The sequence below is a fragment of the Protopterus annectens genome, chromosome 1.part2 (assembly GCF_019279795.1).
Source record: "Protopterus annectens isolate FY-2018-M chromosome 1.part2, PAN1.0, whole genome shotgun sequence".
NCBI classification, from domain to species: Eukaryota; Metazoa; Chordata; order Ceratodontiformes; family Protopteridae; genus Protopterus; species Protopterus annectens.
The window spans coordinates 260,089,352-260,112,488 of record NC_056727.1 but is presented as its reverse complement, the minus strand read 5'-3'; positions in this window follow the sequence as shown (position 1 = coordinate 260,112,488).

The window sequence follows — 23,137 nt, the reverse complement described above, 5'->3', positions numbered from 1 at the left end:
TGGAGTTTGTTCCAGGGCAACCGTGTCCTCTGAGAGATATACCTGTCACTCCAAACTGTTCTGTTGATGTTGCAGAAGAGGTTTAGATCCCTAGACTGGTTATGTCTGATGCCAATTGACTTGATGATGTGAAGTAAAACCATCAATATTTGGTCAGTGGATGGCTTGTATGCCAAACAAAGGTCTCTTCTTAGCAGTCGTTAGGATACCAAGTATAGTGACATAGCTTTGAGGCTGACCATGTTGTTTAGGCCTCAAATCCTTTTAATAAGTATCTCTGTGGGTCTGCCAGCTGTTGCATGTCTCTGGACAAAGGGGGGCATTATATTCAATGACACTGGCCTAATGAGGGCTGAACAAAGGGGAACAGACATCCCAAGATCTATACATAATCCCTTTGTTTATAAACTGTGCAATATAGAAGAACATTCTCACAATAATGGACACATATTGGTCAAAAGTTAGATCACTGTCCATATAAGTTCCCAAATATCAAACAACTGGATCAGCTCTTAAGGGTGTATTATTAATGTGGTAGTTCAATAGCAAAGATGATTTCCCAAAGGATACAAAAATGCATTTTTTATCATTTAGTTTTAGTCCAAAGTTTTTGGCACCAGCTATTTATTTGGGGCAAACCTTCCTGCAGGATGGCTAAGTCAGTTGGGGACTCGATGACTTGTCTATCTTGCAGTCATCTGCAAACTTAGTCAACCACAGCCCTTTGGTATAGGCTTTTACTTCAATGGTGACCAGTCTGTTTCTGGAAGTAACTTACCCTCTGTTGACTTCTTCCATCTTATCTGTGAGCCAGCTGGCAACCCAGCATGTGACATAGGGGTTTATTCCCAGTTTATTTAGCTTTTCTATTAGGTCTGAGTTGAGAATTGTGTTAAAAGTTTTGGCAAAGTCAAGGTATGTGCTGTGTATCATTTTGCATTTATCCATTGTTTTGGTGACCTTTTCAAAAAAATCAACTAGGCTGAGTAAGCATGAACTGCCCTTCATGAATCCAAGCTTAGATGGGTCCAGTTTTTGGAAGATCCCTATCTCCTGATCGATTAGTTCTATGCTAAGTCTTTCCATAGCTTGCATATGAGGCTGGTTATACTTTTGGGTCTGTAATTGCCTGAGTCTGTGGAAGGTCCTCCTTTATGCAGGGGAATGATTGTAGCTATTCTCCATTTGCTTGGTGCAAAACCTGTATAGAGACTGAGCCTGAACAGTGTTGTTAGGGGCGTGGCTAAATCCTGCTTCATGACATTTAAGATGCATCCAGGGATATTATCAGGGCCCATTGATGCAGTATTTTTAGCTTTTGATAGCACTTTTAGGATTTCATCTTATGTGATAGCTGGAGGCGAGCTAGTTTCATGTATATCTTGAGGGACAGATGGAGGGGAGAGAGCGGTAAATTTAGTGCTAAATTTATTGGCCAGTAGGTTCGCTTGATCTTCAGCTTCAGTGTAGGTAACATTGTTCACAATCAGCTCAGAGCATTATGCTTTTCAGATTACAAACAGCTAAAAACACCTTCAGATTGTCTTTGGATTGGGTAGCTATTTTATCACCAAACTTGGCTTTTTTGGATTTAATTAAGCTCGTGAGTTGTTTGTGTATTTTATTGAAAAGGGTTCTGACATTCTGGGGATTACTCTTCTTACTTTTGATCAAAATTATTTTTCTTATTGTAAAGTGTGATGATATTATGGAGCTTTCCCTGCACTTCCTACAGGATACAGCTGCATCTATGCATCTATTTACATGGTGGTAGTAGAGTGTGGTGGTGGGGTATGTTTCTGTGTATTCAGTGAGTTTAATTAGGTTTATTGGGGATTTGAAGCTTGCCAGTGTATTACTTAGGAGTAGGTAGCTAGTTTTAAAGAAATTTCTAATGGTAACATGGGTGGAACTATGAAAAAAAAAAGATGTCAAAGCAGTTTTCAGTATTAGTTTTAGTCTTCTGAAGTATTCCTTACTGAGCTTTATTCATATATGTTCGTGTTTTATTGTCAACCCTTCATCTATTCCCAAATATTTATACAATCCCTCCTGCTAAGTTCTTTTATATCACATTCCTGTCTCAGGCTGATATTTTCTTGGTGCTGAAACTTTTCTGTTTTAAATGTTGCTTTTGCACATTCATCTAGACGAAATGTCATTAATGTATCATCTCTGAATCTGAGAAAGTTTTAATAATTTGTAGTTATGTTTTCAACTCATATGATGAACTATACAGTTTTTAGTCATCCACAAAAATTAGATAAGAAATCTTTAAACAAGGTTGTTTTTTGGGAGCCAAATTGTAACCATAACCTAATCTCTTAAGTAAACAGCTTAATGGGTTAAGGGCAGGACAAAACAGCAGTGGTGACAAAGAGTTACCCTAGAATATCCTGGTTTGAATTTACTTTCAATATGAGAAGAAGAAAACAAATGTATGGAGGACTGCAATCCCCAAATTGCATTTGCCAAAACATGCCAAAAAACACTTTTTAAGTCTTTTTGCAGGGAGGCAACCCCATTGCACCTCCCCAATGTGGGTTGCAAACCCCCCACACCACCCAAATTTATATATACCAACACCATTGTTGCATCAACTCCAAAGTAGGGGAAATTCCCTCAAAAAAGGGTATCGCTGCTGGCACAACTCGCTGACAGTGATTTCCTATGGAGAAACTCTGATCTTTGGTGAGTTAAACTGAAAGTTGTTGAAGCTTGATCATTCAGTCTTCCCCCACCAGTAGAGTAATATTTGAATTTTTATCCCTGAGATAATAATTTACTTTTTGTCATGGCTCAACTGCAAAGCAGTTTGCCAGTGTCTCATTGTCACTGTAATGTAATTGATCAGTGTAAGGTGTATGTTATACAGCTATAAGCACTCCTTTATCAATGAATGTGGGATGCTGTCAAATGCATTTTTTGTAATCTATCCATGCTGTACTTAAATTGTTCCCCTTTTTGCAATTCTTTGTTATCGCTTTATTTAGCAACAAATGATTATTTATTCCATACAATTTTCTTTTGTTACCCTTTTGGTCTATTGCCATGATTGATCTCTTTTTTTCTTAATGACTATAAACCCTGTCTGTGTCAGTTCCAGTATATAATTTGTATATTGTTGGAAGGCAAGTCATTGGTCTATAGTTTGTAGAATGGCTTGCAGGTTCACTCTTGAGTAATATGTTTTTTCCTGTTGTTAATTATTCTATTTGGGATGCACATATAAGTACTTTTTACTCAGGCTACATCTTTCTGTAAAGATATCAATGCTTTTAGCCAGACATTATGTACTGCATCTGGGCCTGGGGTTTCCATATAGGAACCTTTCGTAATTCTGCCTCAATTTCTCCAGCTGCTACTTCATCACATTTCATACCCTCTACATTAGAGCTCCTTACTTTTTCTTTTAATTCTTTCACAGTGGTTCCACAGATGGATAAACCCCATGTGACTTGAGTAAAGTGAGGTGACATATAAACAGTAGAGTAAACAGAAGTGGAGGGAACAGATCTGCTGATAAAGGTCACAGCACAGTTAAAGGATTCAGATGTTGTCAGGTTGGGGAGATGCATGTGAAGCCCAGTAAAAGAGACCATATTGATAAAACTCTGGTGAATAACATAAAAAAGGCCATGAACTGATGAGGCTCACGGTCTCTAAGGTGGAATGAGAGAAGATGGAGGACAGAAGCTCCAGAAATGAGATGAGAAGTAAAGTACCCCACTTGCAGATATAGCACTATTTAATGCCACTGGATGACTGCTCTGATATGATAGCCAAGTGTGTATGAAAAGGTTTTATAGCAACTGTAAGTTAATATGCAAACCCAAACCATTCTGAAAATGATGTACTGGCTGTGGAAAATATTGATTGATTACTTTGGGTCTGCTATGTCATCTTTATTTCCCACTGCATGAAACATTCCAACTCATACATCAATGAAGAAAATTGTTTCCCATGTTAAATAAATGATTACTCTGATTCTTTACAAACATACCACCAACAAACCTACCAGTACTCCCACATCAGAAGCTTTGCACCTGCACACACCTGCTTTATTTTATTATTCTTACTCCAAAATATTGGCAACTTAGAGAAACAGCAGTACTTTTTAAAACATTAAAACAGTGCTTGCATTTCATACAGGTTACCATAGTCTCAGTGAAAGAATAACACAATGACACTGAGCTAAACCACATTGTTTCAGTAAGCAAACAAACACAACCATATGTCATACAGTTGCAATCAAGCTCAGGCAAAATAAAATCAATCTATCAATTTACTCTTAAGCACTTGAAGGGACACTAACATTTCTGTTTAATTCAATATTCAGTGACTTAAGGGAGGTGAAATGAAAATTGTATGCTAAGGTGACTGTTATAGGCCATTGTGAGTGTTTTATTTCACCAACCAATGCAGGGTATAGGTTCCTTCCTGCTCTTAATCCTCATTAATTTTTGACTACGAATTCTAAATTTCCATTATTTGTAATGTTAATTTTGATCTTATTCTGAAAGGAAGTATTTCAGCATTTAGTAATAAAATAAGAGTATTCTCAAATCTTGCCAGCAGTACCTTTGGTTTAGCTTGACCCTCCAGTCATCTGTTACCACAGAGGAATATGGCTCCAAGCTGTTAGCAAGCTGCTTCCTGTGTCCCAGGGTACTGACTTTGATTTTCTTTTACCTCTGTTTGTCTACTGTGTGATTCTTAGCAAGTCATGTAACGAGACAGTGTTCCCATATCACCCCTGAAAAAGGATACATGTGTTCAGTGCCCTTACATAGTTAACAAATTTATAAAAAAAACAAAAATCACTTCTTGTGGAAGAGATGTTTGCCTTGTGCCATCATATACAAGGCCTGCACTGGCTTCAGCCATCTTACCACTTGGAATTGTTGGCCGAATACCTGATTAGCTTGAGTAGTTTCCTACAGATTTTAGGTTTATAGGTAGTTATTAGGCATGCAGTCCAGCAGATCATTAAGGAACTTGGGCGGCACAGTGGTGCAGCGGTTAATGCTGTCGCCTCACAGCAAGAAGTTCTCCGGTTCGATTCTCGGCTGGGGTGCCTTCTGTGTGGAGTTTGCATGTTCTCCCTGCATTCGTGTGGGTTTCCTCCAGCTACTCCGGTTTCCTCCCACATTCTAAAGACATACTTCTGGAGCATTTCTCCCTGGGCCTCTGCTGAAAACAGGATCTGTGGAACCTAGTTGGACTTTCCCAGTCAACAAATGTTAAATATAAATAAATAAAAAACTTAGCCCAAATTATCAGTTGCCTCAAAGCAATTCTCTGGTTAAATGACTTGCTCAAAGTCACACAGTAGGCAAATGAAGGTGGAAAGATTCAAACCCTATATCCTTGCACAAAAAACAGCTCACTAACACTTCAGAACTTTAAACCCTAACACTAACTGCCAGCTGTTCATTCCACTGAAATTATTTTCTTCAGTTACCTGTTCAGAATCATCGTAAATTGTTTCTGTAATATCTGCAGTAATCTGGGTTTTTATCAGTTTTTTTATGTCATTTACCATTTTATTTATAACACTGTAAGACTGGTAAGGTACTATGCCTTCCTAGTGCAATTCTCTAAATAAGTGCACTTGTAGAAGACAACTGAGACACAGGGAAGTCCAAATTCATTGAGTAGTACACACTTTACAGGACAATGAGCTTTGTGGTGACATCAAGGAAATCACCAGGAGTAGGAAGTTAAAAAGTCCTAGAAGCTTTTCTACTTGGGAAGATAGTAAAAGCTCGGAGTAAACAGCCTGAAATGGTGGCTGATGAAAGCTCCATTGAAATCAGATATCACTTCTTCAGGTGGGAACATTTTTGGAAAAAGAAATCAGCAATATGAGAACATAAATGGCATGGTAAAAAAGCAGAAGGAAACTATAACAGTCAAAGAAAATCAAAACCTTCAGCACCCTTAAATGTGGTTAAATCAACAGAGCTTTCCAATTTAAAAGTGATATTTAAATGTGGGAAAGGTCAAAGAAATTCTTCTGCTCCTATTTTGAAAAGTAGAACATTTGGAAACACCAGTCGCACTCACAAAGGCCAAACAATTGGAACAACCTTCATTGTTTTCAGCCACACGTTTAAGTAATCAGAGACAAACTGATGAATGTGTAAAATGAATAGCTTTACAAGGATCATTTTCCCTTCTCATCAATTTCCTCAAAGGTGCCAACAAAACTTTGCATTTCAGGACTTAATGAGTCAGCTGAGACTGTCCTGTGGTTTTGTAAGAAACAGGCTTTAGGCAGAGGATTTCAAGAGGAAAAGGTGGAATACTGTAAGGCTATTATTGAATTTTTAACAGATTATTATACCAAGGATGAAGCTGTATGTTCAGTTTCATCATGTGCATCCCCACAGATTTTGAATCTGTCAATCAAAGACCATGGGATCAAAGACGTCTTCTTACTACAAGAATGCACTGTGAATACATCAGGACTGATCAAGCACAGTCCTGAATAAATGCCAGGTACACAGGCTAGAGCACCCAGGTATCCTGATACATTGGACATGGCAGGCTACCTGACTGACAAAGAGGGATAAAGACCTGTCTATGACCCAGGTACCTGAATCTGATAAGTGGCTTGAGCACCTGCTGGAGATGATTTGGGAGGGAAGAGGAATGATGCGGTCTAATCTGTTTGCCATACTTTTGGAAGAGGGATGGCTCATGTGTCTGAGACACACTATCTATGATGGGATCCTGGTATAGAGCGGTAACCACATGAAGGTGTTTATCTTCAAGAATGGCAGTGCACACAGAACGGTGGATGTGCATCACAAACACCTAGTGCACGTCAACCCCTTGGATGCTAATAGACATGCAGAGATGGAAGTAGTGCTTAACACACACACACACTGTAAGGAATGAACTATATCAGAATCATATATGGCACCAAACATACAGACACAGAGATTTGTGGATTTTGTAAACACAAACTCCCAGGACCAGATTGTCAATACACTAATTAGGGATGCGACCATATTGGATCTGGTCCTCACTAATATGGGAGAGTGCTACACAACCCCCTGGTGTGATGTGTTCTCTAGTAAGAGTAGACCACAAAATGGTCTCCTTTGAGCTAAAAATAAAACCTGGAACCCCAGCTAACCCTGGAATATTCATGAACTACTCTAAGCCTAACTTCCACTATTAAGTGATAACCTGGCAAAATTTCAAGCCCCCATAAACCTCAAGAACCCTACTACCTTAGAGAGAGCACAGGCCCTTAATGCTCTCTCTAAGGCCAGTAACACTTCATCAATAAGCCAAGACAATATTCCAGAACACCTTCTAAATAGCATGAAACGTGACTTATCAAGCCATCTGGAATCGCTATTTAACTGTAGCCTCCAAACAGGCTTCATGCCTCATTAATGGAGAACAGCAACAGTCATCTCTCTGCACAAAGGTGGGTCATCTACAGACCCTGGAAGCTACAGGCTTGTAAGTCTCACTTGTCTCAAATGCAAAGCCATGGAAAGAATTATCTGGGAAATTATCAATAATGACATAGGAAACCTCCAGACATCAAACCCAACTCAATTTGGTTTCATCAAGGGCAGGTCATGCTTACTCATCCTGGTGGACTTCTTTGAGAAAGCAACCAAAGCAATGGATGAAGGCAAAATGATTCTCACTGCCTACCTTGATCTGGCCAAGGCATTTGACACAATACCCTACTTGGGCATTGTTGACAAACTTAAGAAGTTAGGTACAAACCCTTATGTCACCCGGTAGATAACCAGCTGGCTCACAGACAGGACCCAGGAAGTTAGAATTGGGGAGTCCACCTCTACAAAGAGACTAGTCACAAGCAGATTCCCTCAGGGATCAGTCCTTGGACTGCTCCTTTTTGCCATTTAATTCTCTGAAGTTAAGGCTAATGTCGATGGCCTCTGGCTGACTAAATTTGCAGATGATTGCAAATTAATAGCTGTCATTGAATCACCCCCTGACACAAATGTTCTCCAAGAAGGGCTGACACAGACAAAAACTGGTGTCAGAACTATGGACTAAAACTAAATGCCAAGAAATGGGTAATAGTATCCTTCAAGAAGTCATTCACCCATGGTAGCTATCATATTGACAACACACCCCTTTGAGCTGACCCAGTAGTCAGGGACTTGGGGACACACACAGACTGTAGTCTAGCCTTTGACCATCACATGTCTATAGTAATCAAGAAATCATTCTATGTTGTGAACTTATAAACAAAGGTATGACATCTATATCCAAGGAATTCATTGTTACACTGTATTCGGTGCTCTTCAGACCTGTCATTGAATACTATGCCCCATTTTGGTATGTACCTAACAATTGAAATATCCACAGTGGTTCCTCACTAAAAGAATACACAGAGTAAGTAGCATTTCCTATGCAGACCACCTCAGGGCCCTATTCCTGTATTCTGTCTCCTACAGGCTGTTGAGGGGAGATTTATGCCTGGCATACAAGGCATTGTCAGACCCCACGTTGCTGGACTTCCTGCATATCCAACAAACAAACAGCACCAGAATTACCCATTCTAAAGACTTAAATATTGCCTGATATAAATAGAACCTGCTGGAAAGACAGGTATGTATCCCAGAGACTACCCCTTCTCTGGAACAGGCTCCCCATCCATGTGAAGCAGAGTTCCTCAATAAACTAATTCAAGTGTAACTTGGACAATTGGATGAGAAACATGAAATTCATCATTGGTTTGGCACCTATATCACTGATGGACACAGGCACCCTGTAAATGGTCCATTTCCCAAGCCTCTGCTTGTAAATGTTTCACCACTGAACCTGGCAGCAGATCACATGAAAAAGGTGCTTTCAGTAACAGTTTTGGAATCAGATAGCTAAGCTTGTGCTGTGGACAGTTTATTTATTTATTCATTTATTGCTTTTGTTGACTGGGAAAGTCCAACTGGATGGAAAACACATTTTCAGCAATGGTGTGTAGAGGCAAAGCTCAACTAAATACAGAAATATATGGTGTAATGAATAGTTTGAGCATATAATAAAGAGAAAAAGCAATGACTGTTTGAGCATACAGTAGTGAGAAAAAACATATTAATAGTCAGCATGCAACCATGTTATAATCATGATACAAGCAACAAAATGATATGAGGTAGATTAGAATGAGTTCAAAGAAACATGACCTGTAGTACTAGGAATGACTCTCAAGATAATCAATAAAACCGTTTCTTTATTCACCAGTTAAGCACTTTCATTCCCATTCCTTATGGAACGTATGGTGCAGCCATAAAGTAATTTAATTTCAGTTATTTTTCTGAAGTTAACCTCCTGTACTCCAGTTTACACTGTTAAATATATACATTTAGACAGTTACAATTGTGCATGTACATTTCTGTTTTCCTCCAGCAGGGCACACTGTGGATCCATTTCAAACATAAACACGTTATAAAATGTCTTTTCAACACACATGTCTGTACAAACCAGTTAGATATACACATGACATACAGTTCTAATACATTTGTAACACAAGCATTTTACACAAATCATTTCAATATTCACCAATGACATATAATTATTTTCAAAATTCCTGCTAGCTGGGCTGGCAGTATCTCTCTTTTTCACACTTCTCCCCTCCTCGAAGACTCAAGCTAGTTTTTCAGGTGACCTTTCAGAAACATTGCTTGAGAGGGATGAGCCTATCTGGGAATACATTACCTCATTCAATGTATTGATAGTCCATCTGTGTTGGCATTGCTGACCCCACTACAGTGCCGCATTGGCATGTCATATGCCTACAACCCTAGACTCCACCATAGTAATTTGGGATTTTTCTGGCTAGCTCCCTGTAGCCAATGATTTCCCCCAGACTCCTCCTGCCTTCTACTGCAAATACTTACCAACAGGACCTCTCTATCATGGTAAGGATTCATCATGTTAACATGGTACAGTTTGTGCCTCTGCCTCCTGCCTACCAGTTCTACCATGTAGTTAAAATCACTGACCTTTATTACCACTTTGAAGGGTCCCTCCCAAGCTGCCTGCAGATTGTTATGTCTGACAGGAATGAGAACCATAACCTGCTGACCCCACAACAAACTCTCTAGCTTGAGCATTCCTGTCATACCAGACCTTTTTCTGCTGTTGGGCTTCTGGAATGTTCTCCTGGGCCAAGCCCTGAGTTCCCTGAGCCTTTTCCTGAAGTTTAGGACATATGCCAAAACGGACTCCTTGTGAGATTCACACTCACCCTCCCACTCATCATGAATCAAATCTAGAGCACTCCTCACCCTATGCCCATACAGCAACTCAAAGGGTGAAAAACCCGTGGATTCCAGGGATCCTCTCCATAAGCAAACAACAGATGGGCAAATATTTGTCCCACTCCCTCTTAAACTGGTCTGCAAATGCCCATAGCATGTTTTTTAGTGTACAGTTTAACCTCTCCACAAGACCATTAGTCTATGAATGGTAGAGGGTAGTCTTTAGGTGCTTCACCCGGCAGTGCTTCCACAGACAAGCCAGAAGGCCTGACATGAAACTGGCACCTCTGTCAGTCAGTATTTCTCTTGGGAAAGCTACCCTGCTGAAGATCTCTAATAAAGCATTTGCCACCTTTTCTGCTTCAATGGAGGACAGAGCCACTGTGGTAGCATAATCTACTACCACTAGGATGTACTTCTTTCCTATGGAACTTGGGGTACTCAGAGGCATCACAATATCCATAGCTACCCTCTGAAATGGCTCCTCAATCACAGGCAGAGGCATCAAAGGAGCTTTCACCTGCATACCTTTTGGCACTGCTCACACATCCTGCAGTACCCTGTTACATCCCTGGAAATCCCAGGCCAATAAAAGGTTTGCATAATATGTCACTTTGTATGCTTTATGTCCATATGACCCGCAAAGGGAATGTCATGGGCTATGGCTAGAAGTGCCAGTTAGTAGGCTCTGGGCACTACCAACTGCAGTATTCTCTGACCCTCTATCCCTCCCTCAGGGGTCCACTCTCTATACAGTAACCCTTTGTCCCAGTATACAGATTCCCCCTTTCCCTGACAATCAGTCAATCATTGGCTACCTCCCTCAAACCTTGTAATGCAGGGTCTGAGAGCTGAGCTTGTCTCAACTCTCTCTTTTTATAACCCTTACCAGGTCCCCTTCCACAAGAAGTCTCGTATCTTCTGACAGCGGTGCCTCACTGTCAGCCTGGGTACTACTACTCACCTCTGCCCTTGCAATCAAGCTGTCCAAGGGAACATCAGTACCCACAAGCAGCTGTGGCTCACCTTTAGTTTCACTGCTACAGGGTAGCTCCCTCTCTGAAGTAACCACCTCACCAGTCCTGGCTTCAAGTGTGTGGTCTACCAGACCCACATGATTGTCTCCAAGCCTGACTGTGTTTAACTGCATGCACACAAGGTATTGCATTATCAAAATAATTCCCTATCAGGACATCTGCAGGGATATCCTCAAACACACCTACTTGCTTGATTCCTTTTCTACCCTCCCAGTCAAGGTGAACCCTAGCCAAAGGTATTGGGAATGGGGTCCCTCCTAAAGCTCTGACTGGAGTAGTCTTCCCAAGCAAGTAGTGCTCTTGTTTAACCATTGTAGGCTTCACATTGGATAGGTCAGAGGCTGTGTCTCTCTTAGCAGTGGCCTGTTTCCTATCTACTAAGATAGGATATAACCTCTTGTGGTAGTTTGGCACCCTTTTGTCTCCAGACAACTTACCTCTGGCATTCTGCCATTCCCTCTTATTGGCTCCCCCACCTTTTGTTGCCCACCTTGCCTCCATGAACATCTATCTGCTACATGTCCCCACTGGTTACATTTAAAACATTTAACCAATGATCCTGGCCATGTACCTGAACTAGTCGCTTCCTCTGTTACTGGCGGACTCTGTTGGGGCAGTTTAGGCTGCCCACCATGGGTTCCCTTAGAACCATGTGCTGCACTGGGTATCCCTTTCCTGTGCAGTGATGCCCTGTTTGCTAGGTATAGGTCCCCCTTTTTCCTCAACTCATCTGCAGTATTGTATTCCCTATCTGCCAACCAAATTCTCATGTCCTCATGTAAAGTGCTAAGGGCTTATTCCCTCACCAAAAGGTCTTCCAGCTCTTCAGAAGGGGTGATCTGACACCTACTCACCTACCTGTGAAAATAAGTGCTTAGTTCAGTAATATATTCACACACACTTTCATCCGCCTTGTGTCTATGCTCACAAAACATTTTTCTAAAAGCTTCAAGTGTTAACTTAAAACACTACAATAAACAATTTTTAACAGCATTACACTTTAAGCAATCAGCTTCAGACAATTTAGAAACAGCAGTTACAGCTTTACCATGGAGTAAGGGGGTGAGGAACTGTACCCAGAGCCCTTGGTCAACATTATACTGTTTACAGACCCTTTCAAACATATGAATAAAACTATCAAAATTATCCCCCCTGTAAACTGTGGAAGAAATTTACTGACCTTTGTTGCTTCTGGGGTTCAGTTATTCCCTTCCCCATTACCTCCATGACCCTGGGAAAGAGTCCGCATCTCCTTTTCATGTTGCCTCTGCTTTCATTTTTTCAGCCTCCAAATGTCTCAGTCTCTCATTTTCTTTGGCCTCCAGATATCTCAGCCTCTCTGCTGATTCTAATGCCATCTGTTTCTCCTTTTCTTCAGCCTCCAAACATTGCAGTCTCTCTGCTGATTCTAGTTTCAACCATTTGGTCTCCAGTTCAAGTGTCTTCAACTCCAGATGGATTATTAAGTCCTCTAAGGCAAAGTTGAACTGTCCATTTTCTGAGAGTTGTTCATCCCCAAGGCCAGTCTGGTTGTCTTCCTGATTGCTGGTCTGTGATGCAGCCATGGTTAAGGATGTAATCATTTCTCATTTAGTCATGTTGGCATGCCCCAGTCCTTTGGCTTGGCACATCTCAGCCAACTGGTTCTTTGTCAGCTTGCAATAATCATCTGCTGACATACTTGCCTGCTCTCCCTGACTAACTAAGCTAACAAAAAATAAATAAAACTGTTGTGATATGAAACTCTGAATGTTCACAGTGTGGCTGCTTGTGAGTACAAACACCTTTAGTGACCACTGTTTACAGACTAAAGGAGATAAGTATCCACCACTGAATCCCAATATGTGGATATCTCACCACTACCAACCAATAAATATGTGATGACCCACCACTGGACCAGTAATCAAGGTGCCTCAATCCTCACAACTGGAAACAGTGGGAAATGTACACTTGGAGGATGACAAGTTACACACATAGTATTTCTAGATGCAGCTCTGCATCAAGTGCAATTTCCCTTAAAAGCACACAGAGACCATAGTCAGTCTGGCGCTGGTGTCTCCCTCTTTCTCCAGATCCCTAATAAGACTCCCCACTGGCACAGCTATAGAGTTGAGATCTCAGTTGAGTGGCATAGCCAAGACCTCCAGCACCCTCTCTGTCCAACCAGTGCTTCATGTCCCTGCACAAGTAGATGACACACACACTATTTGAGGTTTGATTTACACACGCGTGCGCGCGCGCACACACACACACACACACACACACACACACACACCTGGGAAAAGCTGGCAGAGCTTTACTAGCTATGTCCCCTTTTTCCCAGATATAAGGTAGTTATCACTGCCACCAGGCAACTCCTTATCACCTACTTTAAGACCCTTAACAAAGGGTGTCAAAACTTACTGTGTAATATTAATATTAACACAAATGGTAGTCTGACCAAGAGCAAGGTTATTAGGAGTGGCCCACACATTGTCATCAAATAAATATGCAAGTACTCTCAAAACTTAAATATCTCTAAACAGATCAGCCACAATGAAAGGTTTAAATACATTTAATAATAAATAGCAAACGAACAAGAACATACTCAGTATATATATTCACAGTGACATCAGAGTTCAAAATCACAGGGAATATTTAAAACAACATTGCAGGACAGTCTAAAATAAATAAAGAAAAATATTTAAACTAAGCTTTGCTATATTCCTGACTATATCCAAGAAAAGTTTACTGTTCCCTAGAAACTTACTTCATCAGAGCAAGACAAATGTGGTAAATGGTTCTTAGTGCCAGGTCTGAGACAGAATACAGAATGCACTGTCTCACTAACAGATGCCTCAAATTAATATCTCAGATATTACTGCTGGGATGGCATGCAGAATGGCATCATTTATTGTCATCTGACTCTATCCCAGGTGAAACCCCCACTGCTGGAAGCTGACATTATTTAGCATCTACCCATGAAAATACGTAGACCTCAGATCTTTGGCAGATGCTGGAAGTCATAAAACAATTGCATTCCTTCACACTTTCTGAGGTAGTAATTAGTTCACTCTGAAGACAATACAGAAAGCTCCCTAGTTTAAGACATTGTGTCTCCTTGCTGCATTGAAACTGAAAGATACCATATTTGATGGCATAGCCATAAAGTAATTTGATTTCAGTTATTTTTCTGAAGTTAACCTCCTGTATTCCAGTTTCCACTAATATATATATATACATTTAGACAGTTACAATAGTGCATATACATTTCTGTTTTCCTCCAGTAGGGCATACTGTGGATGCATTTCAAAGACAAACCCATTATAAAATATCTTTCGGAACACATGTCTGTACAAACCAGTTAGATATACACATGACATACAGTTCTAATACATTTGTAACACAAGCATCTTATACAAATCATTTTGATATTCATCAATAACATATAGTTATTTATAAAATTTCAGCTAGCTGGGCTGGTGGTATCTCTCTTTCTCACAGTGACAACCAGTGGTTTATGCTGTGTGCCATCTGTTTCACTGGTGACGACTTAGACATCAACGATTCTACCCCAGTGACCTCTCCTTGGTAGAAGGATGTCTACATGAGTTGCATGCTAGTCAGTCTTGTATGTGATCATTATGCAGTATTGTTTACATACTGTTAATACTTGTTTCGTTATGTATATGTATATTTACTTTTTTTGTCTTGTTCTTAATAGTTGCATGTATGCTGTTTGTCTTGTTCTTAATAGTTAAATGTATGTCTTTTATGTAACTCATGTTTGGAGAGTCACTGAAACCAGAATCAAATTCCTTATATGTGTGCATACTTGGCCAATAAATGTGATTCTGATTCTGATCTTGTGACTGTCTCTCTTTCTGAACCATGTATTAACCACTATCAAGCCATTTTCCAGATGGAAGTCTAGAATGCCTCCTTCTTTATTGCTGTTGCCCCACCTATGTGAACCAATGAAATCCTCATATCCTGTTCTGTCTGCCTGTACTAATGTGTGCATCTAGGTCTCCCATTATCAACATCAACTCATGTTGTCCTGCTGTAGCTAATTGGTGCTGCAGCTGCTATCTGAATGCACTGTTTTTTCTCACTATCACAACTGTGGGGAATAGGCTGAGATTATAAATAGGGCCCTATCCTTACAATGAAGCTGAATTGCAATGAGTCTATCACTAATTCTGATGACATCCCTCACTGTCTTCTATCAATGCTCCCTTACTACAGTTCCCACACCATTTCTAGTCTATCCCCCTAAGTAGTATACTCTGGATCCCAAGCCAAATGGTATTGTTGTACTGCCCTTCCATTTTGTCTCCTGTATACAGAAGATGTCAGGCCTCCTACATACCATCATGTCATCCACTTCTAAGCTGCAGCTGGTCAGTGAATCTATATTGAGTGTAGCAATCCTTAGTTCATGTTTGGCACATTGATTTGGTTATACCATCTTTCACTCAACACGGTTATCCCAGTAACACAATATGGACAATTGGACACCATCCAGGGCTATGACAGGCACACAGTGGCCAATATGGGTACATAGATCCTTCCCACTCTTAGCATGGATCCCTAATGTGATCTAAGTCTAGAGGATATTTCACACCACAGTTTATATCCAAAGCGGTTGGTCTATACCACTCTTTCCCCAATAAGCACCATTTAGAGACTGTGCTGCTGCTGCCCACAACTCAGTTCTTGGGTGAATTCAAGGTGGAAGCAATCAGCATGTTTTTGGGTGGTATGGGAAGAACCCCACAGAGGCACAGGAAGAACATGCAAACTCCCCACAGGCATTGAACAGAGGTCATGATCAATCCTTGTAACTTAAGTATCAGAGGCAAAGACCTTAACCATCATGCAAACTGTGTCCCTGTGCTTGCAGTATTATTTGATTTAATTGGGTTCGGTAAGAATTTGCTAGTAGATTGAACAATCCTAGATAGGGAGTAAGAGTGGATAATATTTTTAGTGTCTGGCATTTTTCATGTTGGAAAATAAGACTGTGAACAGTTTTTAGTTGTGTGAATTCCAAATAGTCAGGCAGTTCTAACCATTTTTTTCTGTTTTAGTGCCATGCAGTGATGGGATCTATATTACATATTAGATATGAATTTAGCTATTTTTTTCTCATATTTTTCTGGGTCTATGTTCAGTCATCGAATGGACTAAATATCAAATGGCTAACCATTCAACACTAATCAGTGAACATTCATTCATTGAATGTTCATGCCATTGAACCTGAGATGGGGAAAGTAACCAGTTGGCCAACACTTCCCCATTTCACAAATGGCAGTATTTCAACCCCCTTTTCTCTATGGTAATGCAGTCTTGGAGTTGGTATATATAATTGGGGGATGTGGGGGCAAAGCCCCACAACTGGGTGGATTTGAAATACTGCTGTGTGTGAGACGGGAAGTGTTGGCCAACTAGTTACTTTCCCCATTTCACAGGTTCAATGACGTGAACATTCGATGAATGAATGTTCACTGATTAGCATTCGATGGCTAGCCACTCAATGTTTAGTCCATTCGAAGACTGAACGTAGACCCTATTTTTCTAGTATGGTTATTAGGGTTACACTGCAGGCTGACAAATATAGGAGCAGAATATAAGCAGGTAGGTAACAGTGGAGAAGAGGTAATGGTTTGCCTAGCCTGGTCAGTCTGGTAAGGTTTAGCTTGATATAGGGAGACAATTTTTTGTGTGTTTGGCTGATACCTTGCTGTATGCAGTGGTCAAATTTCAAAGCATCATCTCTTGGAGCTTGGTATGAGTTACAAGTTCAATTCTGGCTTGGCCAGAAGAAGTAATTGTGGGTAAAAATGCATTTTCCCAATCCTACAAGATATTCAGAATGTTTCCCAAGAACACTGCATCAATGGGCCCAGACAATATTACAGGATGCCTTCTAAATAGCATGAAACATGACCTAACAGGGCCTCTGGAATTACTATTTAACTGTAGCCTCCAAACAGGCTTCGTGCCTCATGAATGGAGAAGGACAACAGTCATCCCTCTGCACAAAGTTGGGCCATCTACAGACCCTGGAAACTACAGACTCATAAGTCTCACTAGTCTTATATGTAAAGCCATGGAAAGAATTCATGGAGATGATCAATAGAGATATAGTAAACCTCCATACACTAGACTCAACCAGTCTGGTTTTGTAAAGGGCAGATCATGCCTACTCAACCAGGTGGACTTCTTTGAGAAGGCCACCAAAGCAATGGATGAGGGTAAAATCATTCACACTGCCTACCTTGACCTGGCCAAGGCATTTGACACAATACCCCACTCGGGCATTGTTGACAAACTCAAGAGGTTATGTACAAACCTGTATGTCACCCAGTGGATAACCAACTGGCTCACAGGCAGGACCCAGGAAGTTAGAATTGGGGAGTCCACCTCTGCAAAGAGGTCAGTCACAAGCGGAATCGCTCAGGGATCAGTCCTTGGACCGCTCCTTTTTGGCATTTACTTCTCAGAAGTCAAGGTCAGTGTCAGTGGTCTTGGGCTGACTAAATTTACAGATGATTGCAAATTAGGAGCTGTCATTGAATCTCACACCAACACAAATATTCTCCAGGAGGGGCTGACACAGACAAACAACTGGTGTCAGAGACATGGACTAAAACTGAATGCCAAGAAATGCATAATAGTATCCTTTGGGAAGTCATCCATCCCTGGTAACTATCATATTGACAACACAACACTTAGAGATGACGCAGTAGTCAGGGACTTAGGGACACACACACAGTCTAGCCTTTAATCATCATGTGTCTACAGTGGTGAGGAAATCATTCTATGCTGCACAACTTATAAACAAAGGTATGGCATCTGAGTACAAGGAAGTCATTGTTCCATTGTATTCGGCATCCATCAGACCTATCATTAAGTACAGTACCCCCTTTGGTATGTACCTAACCAGGCATATCCAACAACTGGAACCACCACAGAGGTTCCTCACTAAAAGAATACAGGGCATAAGTAATATGCCCTATGCAGACTGCCTCAAGGCCCTATTCCTGTATTCTGTCTCCTACAGGCTTTTGAGGGGAGATCTATGTCTGGCATACAGAGCATTGTCAGACCCCACTCTGCTGGACCTGCTGCATATCCACAAAACAAACAGTACCAGAATTACCCATTCTAAAGACTTAAACCTTGCCTGTGATATAAATAGGACCTGCTGAAGAGATAGGTATGTATCCCAGAGACTACCCCGTCTATGCAACAGGCTCCCCATCCATGTGAAGCAGAGTTCCTCCCTAATCCAATTCAAGTGCAACTTGGACAATTGGATGGGAAACCAAAAATTCATCCCTGGTTTGCCGCCTTTGTCTCTAATGCAAACAGGTAACCTGTAAATGGTTTGTCTCCCAGGCCCATGCTTACACTTATCAAGGGTACTTGTCAGAGATTTGGGATGCATGGCTAGGCTTAAAAAGGCCTTTGTGGTTGTTAGCCTAGTAAACACCTATGAACCTATGAAGATATAAAAATAACTTTTTCAGGAAATATCAGAATAAGGGAAAGAATGTACTAGAGCAACTGGAGCTGTCCTTTCTTCCAAAAAAGCCCTTGTATCAAAGAAGACAGGATGATTTAGGGTGCATCTTTTGACTCCTTTACCACAATTTCTTATCTTACAGGTTTCAGACTTTCTTCGTGTCTGTCATAAATTTTCAGTTTTCTCTGCAACCAGAAATCTTTGTTGTCTGAATAGGGTGTTAAGTGTGAATTCTGGGGTAAGCATTATAATTTACAGTTATCCCAGTAATACAAAGCATTCCAGAAAAACTACAAATTGCCTTTTCTAATCATGGACATGATTTAAAAATTACTAAAAAAAGCATTACAGCCTTCCTTCTGTTATATTAAGGGATAGATTTGTATACAGCACTACTTCTCATTTGAAAAAAGCAAGGTTATTTTATATGTAACATGATAAACATGTTTGTAAATAGAAAAAAAATACATGTTTATCGAAGCAAGATATATATATATATATATATATATATATATATATATATATATATATATATATATATATATGTTTCACTCCTTACCTTACTACTACTGATTTTGCAATATGCATATGGTGGGGTACTTATTCGAATATTCCATTTTCCCATGTCACAAAGAATAGTTTCGATTCAAAGTAGGCCTACCAATTTTTCAGGTCTTCCCTTTGGCCTAAGATTTGCAGAAAAGAAATTTATAAAATGCAGGTCCACTATTAATTTGCAAAAGACCAAAAGGGATTTATATGTTCCCTGACATGAATAGCTCCAGGTCTCAGATGCTCCTCTGCTGCCAGTATTCAGATGTTGTTAAACATGTTTTAGTATCTAAGGATAACAATGAATCAGGGGAAAATCTCACTCAATAACCCCTGCATCCATCCAGTTTCTGGTTGCAGACACAGATGCCGTACATCCCAAGGTCATTTTGCTACAGGAGAAAGAAGGGGACACAATAAAATTAAAATTAAAAAAAAAGAGTTGATTACTGTGAGAAAGCATTTTGAAGCACTGGGATATGCTGGTTGTTATATAACCATGGCTCCACATGCCAAGTCTCACTAGGGATACATCGAACCACCTGATATGATCAATTCCTATTAAGAATTCAGCCATCTTCTCTCTCTCAAAAAGGAAATTCTACCATCATTAATATGCTAGTCCTAGTCTTTTATGTTTTCCAGCAGGTTAAATTTATTATTTATAACCACTTGCAACTATTGTAACAAACTCCACAGATTATGGTTAAACAGCTGCTTGGATGTAAGGAGCAAGGTCACATTTTAAAGCCATTTTCAGTTTCTTTGGACATTTTTTACTATATCTTTTTGCTGAAAAAAAAACCAGGAGCAATGTACAAGAATACCCAAAGTCAAAATCCTGAATAAACAAATAAATGTCTCATTGTATATGTGTAATCTTATCTCACAACAGCTTTTCTGCTGTTCTTTGTTCATACAACATTGCATTTATCTTGCACAGTTTAAAGACTGCTATGTTTACCTTTATTAATACTACCTCTTTATAGGATACTCTATTCAGCATTTATCTGATGACAAAGTATTACACAATTGCCATAATGATTAAAGTCTTTGCCTCCCATGCACAAAGTACAAGGATCAATCCTGACATCTGGCAAATGCCTGTGTGGAATTTGAATGTTGTCTCTGTGGGGTTCCTCTCACCTTCCAAAAACATGCTGGGTGTTTCCACCTCAAACTCACACAAGAATGGAGTTTTGGGCACCTGCACAGACTCAAGATGGTGCCTATAGGGGAAAGAGTTGGGTAGACCAAATGCTTTGAGCATCAACTGTAGTGCAAAGTATTTGGTAGACAAGACAACATGGATCACAGACTATGTGTTATGGCAGAGTTAGCCACTCAGTGATGTAAAATTTGTTCCTAGTTGATCTGGTCACATTGAATAATGCCACCAAAAATGGGCATTGGTATTTGCTGGAGATAAGTTATGTCCTGGGCTACTACGACCTACACCAGGGATCCATGTTAACAGTTGGGAAGGTTTATGTGCCCCTGTTGTCCAGTGTGTGCCTGGCATAAAGTCTATCAGCCTTGGTCAATAAGCTGCTTGCTGGCCAGTGTCCAGTTGACCACCATGGGTTACCTCAGATAGCTCTGCTGAGTGAAGGGTGGATGTAAAACCATCAACCTGCAAAACAGGAACTTAGTCTTCCTGCACTCAGTATAGGTTCCCTGACAAGGTGCAGCTTGAAAGTGGATGCCATGAGGGTAAGGAAGAGGCCAGATATCCCCTGCATCCAGGAGATAAGAAGGAAGTGCAGAGCAGCAGATATCACTTTCCTTGGGATCCAGAGTCTACTAGTCAGGGGATTACAGACTAGAAATGGTATAGGAATTCTGGTAAAGGATAGTATTTTGAAGACAGTTATCAGAAATGGTGAATGATTTATGGCAATCCAGATTCACTGTAAGGATAGGGCCTATTTATAATCTCAGCCTATGGCCCACAGCAGGGTTTTGATAGTGAGGAAAAAAGTACATTCAGGCAGCAGTTGCAGGACCTATTAGATAAAGCAGGATAATATGAGTTGGTGTTGATAATGGGGGACTTAAATGCACATATCAAGACAGACAGAACAGGATATGAGGATTGCCTCAATTCACATGAATGGGGCAATAGCAATAAAGAAGGAGACACCATTCTAGACTTTTATCTGGCAAATGGCTTGATAGTAGCCAACACATGTTTCAGCAAGACAGACAGTCACAAGATCACATACAATGGAACTTAGGTAGATTTCCTCCTACTAAGGAAAAGGCGCTGGGGTGGAATCAATGATTGAGAAGTCATCACCGGTGAAACAGCTGGTCCACGGGTCTATGTCATTTTGTCAAATGCTTAATTGAGCGAATTGCTATTCATCGAACCCAATTAAGTGAAACCTCAATTAAGCGAATGATAATTTCAGCAAAAACTTTCCCATGAAAAATAACCACTGGGCCAGCCCCCGACCATAGCAAAGACAACAAAGTGCAAAACTCTGCAAAGTGGGGGATTACACCCCTCACCCCCCCATACCCACACACACAACTCTGACCTTGCCCTACCGTGGAGAAAAAGGCAAATACCCGATAACGGCCAGCCACGTCCTTTCCCCGAGAAACTTTTCACTGAAATTGTCATTTGCTTAATTGAGCTTTCACTGAACAATGTTCAATGAATAGCGATTTGCTCAATTAAGCATTTGACAAACCGAAGTAGACCCCTGACCCACAGCATAAACCACTGGTTGCCTCACTCAGATGCAAGCAGTGGTCAGAGTAGGCTCCAAGGTCAACAGAGACTAGGCTGAAGACCTGGACGTTGACTGAAGAGAAAGCACAAGAGTTCAAGGAAATACTCAAGGCTCTAGCACATCAGGAAGAAGAGGAAATAGGTGGAGCTGAAAAGGAATGGCAGCACCTCAAACAACATGTATGAGGACTACAGAACAGATATGTGACTGAGCCAGGTATGGAAATAAGGTACATAAGAAAAGCTGGTGGTGGAATGCAGACATCCAGGAAGTCATCTAAAGAAAGAAGGAATGCAGGAGAAAGTGGGAAATAGAAAAGACGGACAAGGCAAAGAAAGAATACAGGCTAGAATTCTCCTGGAAAGAGATGGATGGATTGTATGAGAGAAGACCTGCAGCAATCAATATGACTGTAGAAGAAAGTAGGAGAGTGACATTGAAATGAGAAAGATGGCAACAGGTGACACGACACCTCAACCCCATGTAGGAAAATGTAAAAAGGGGTTGATGATGATGATAATGAAAAGCAATATTATTATTCCATAACTTCTTTCTTCAAACAGTCTGCCTCCCCTCTACCCTGCAACGCATTTAATCACTCAACTCTCATGCTACAGTGCCTTCTCACCCACAGACTTACTCAGTTCCAACAGTGACCACAATCCCACCCAACTTATTCCAGACATCCCAGTCCCACCCATTGTCATCCCCCATCTGACATCCTCCTCCCTATTCCCTAATCAAGTCTAAACACCAAATCCTGATACCCAGCCAGCACATCTAACCCTTGAATTACCACCTTCATCTTTCGAGCTCTCTTTTTCTCTATTCATCCCTACATGCTGTAGCTAATATCACCCTTACTGAACTCTTACACTATACCACTTTTCATACCTCACTCTTTGCCATAGTTTTTGTATCTCCCCACATTTCAGTCACATATGTAAATTCTCTGCTTGTTCTTTGCCACATTGATCCCTCCTTTATATACTATAATTTCTTTAATTTGATTGGTGTTGTATGCCAATGATG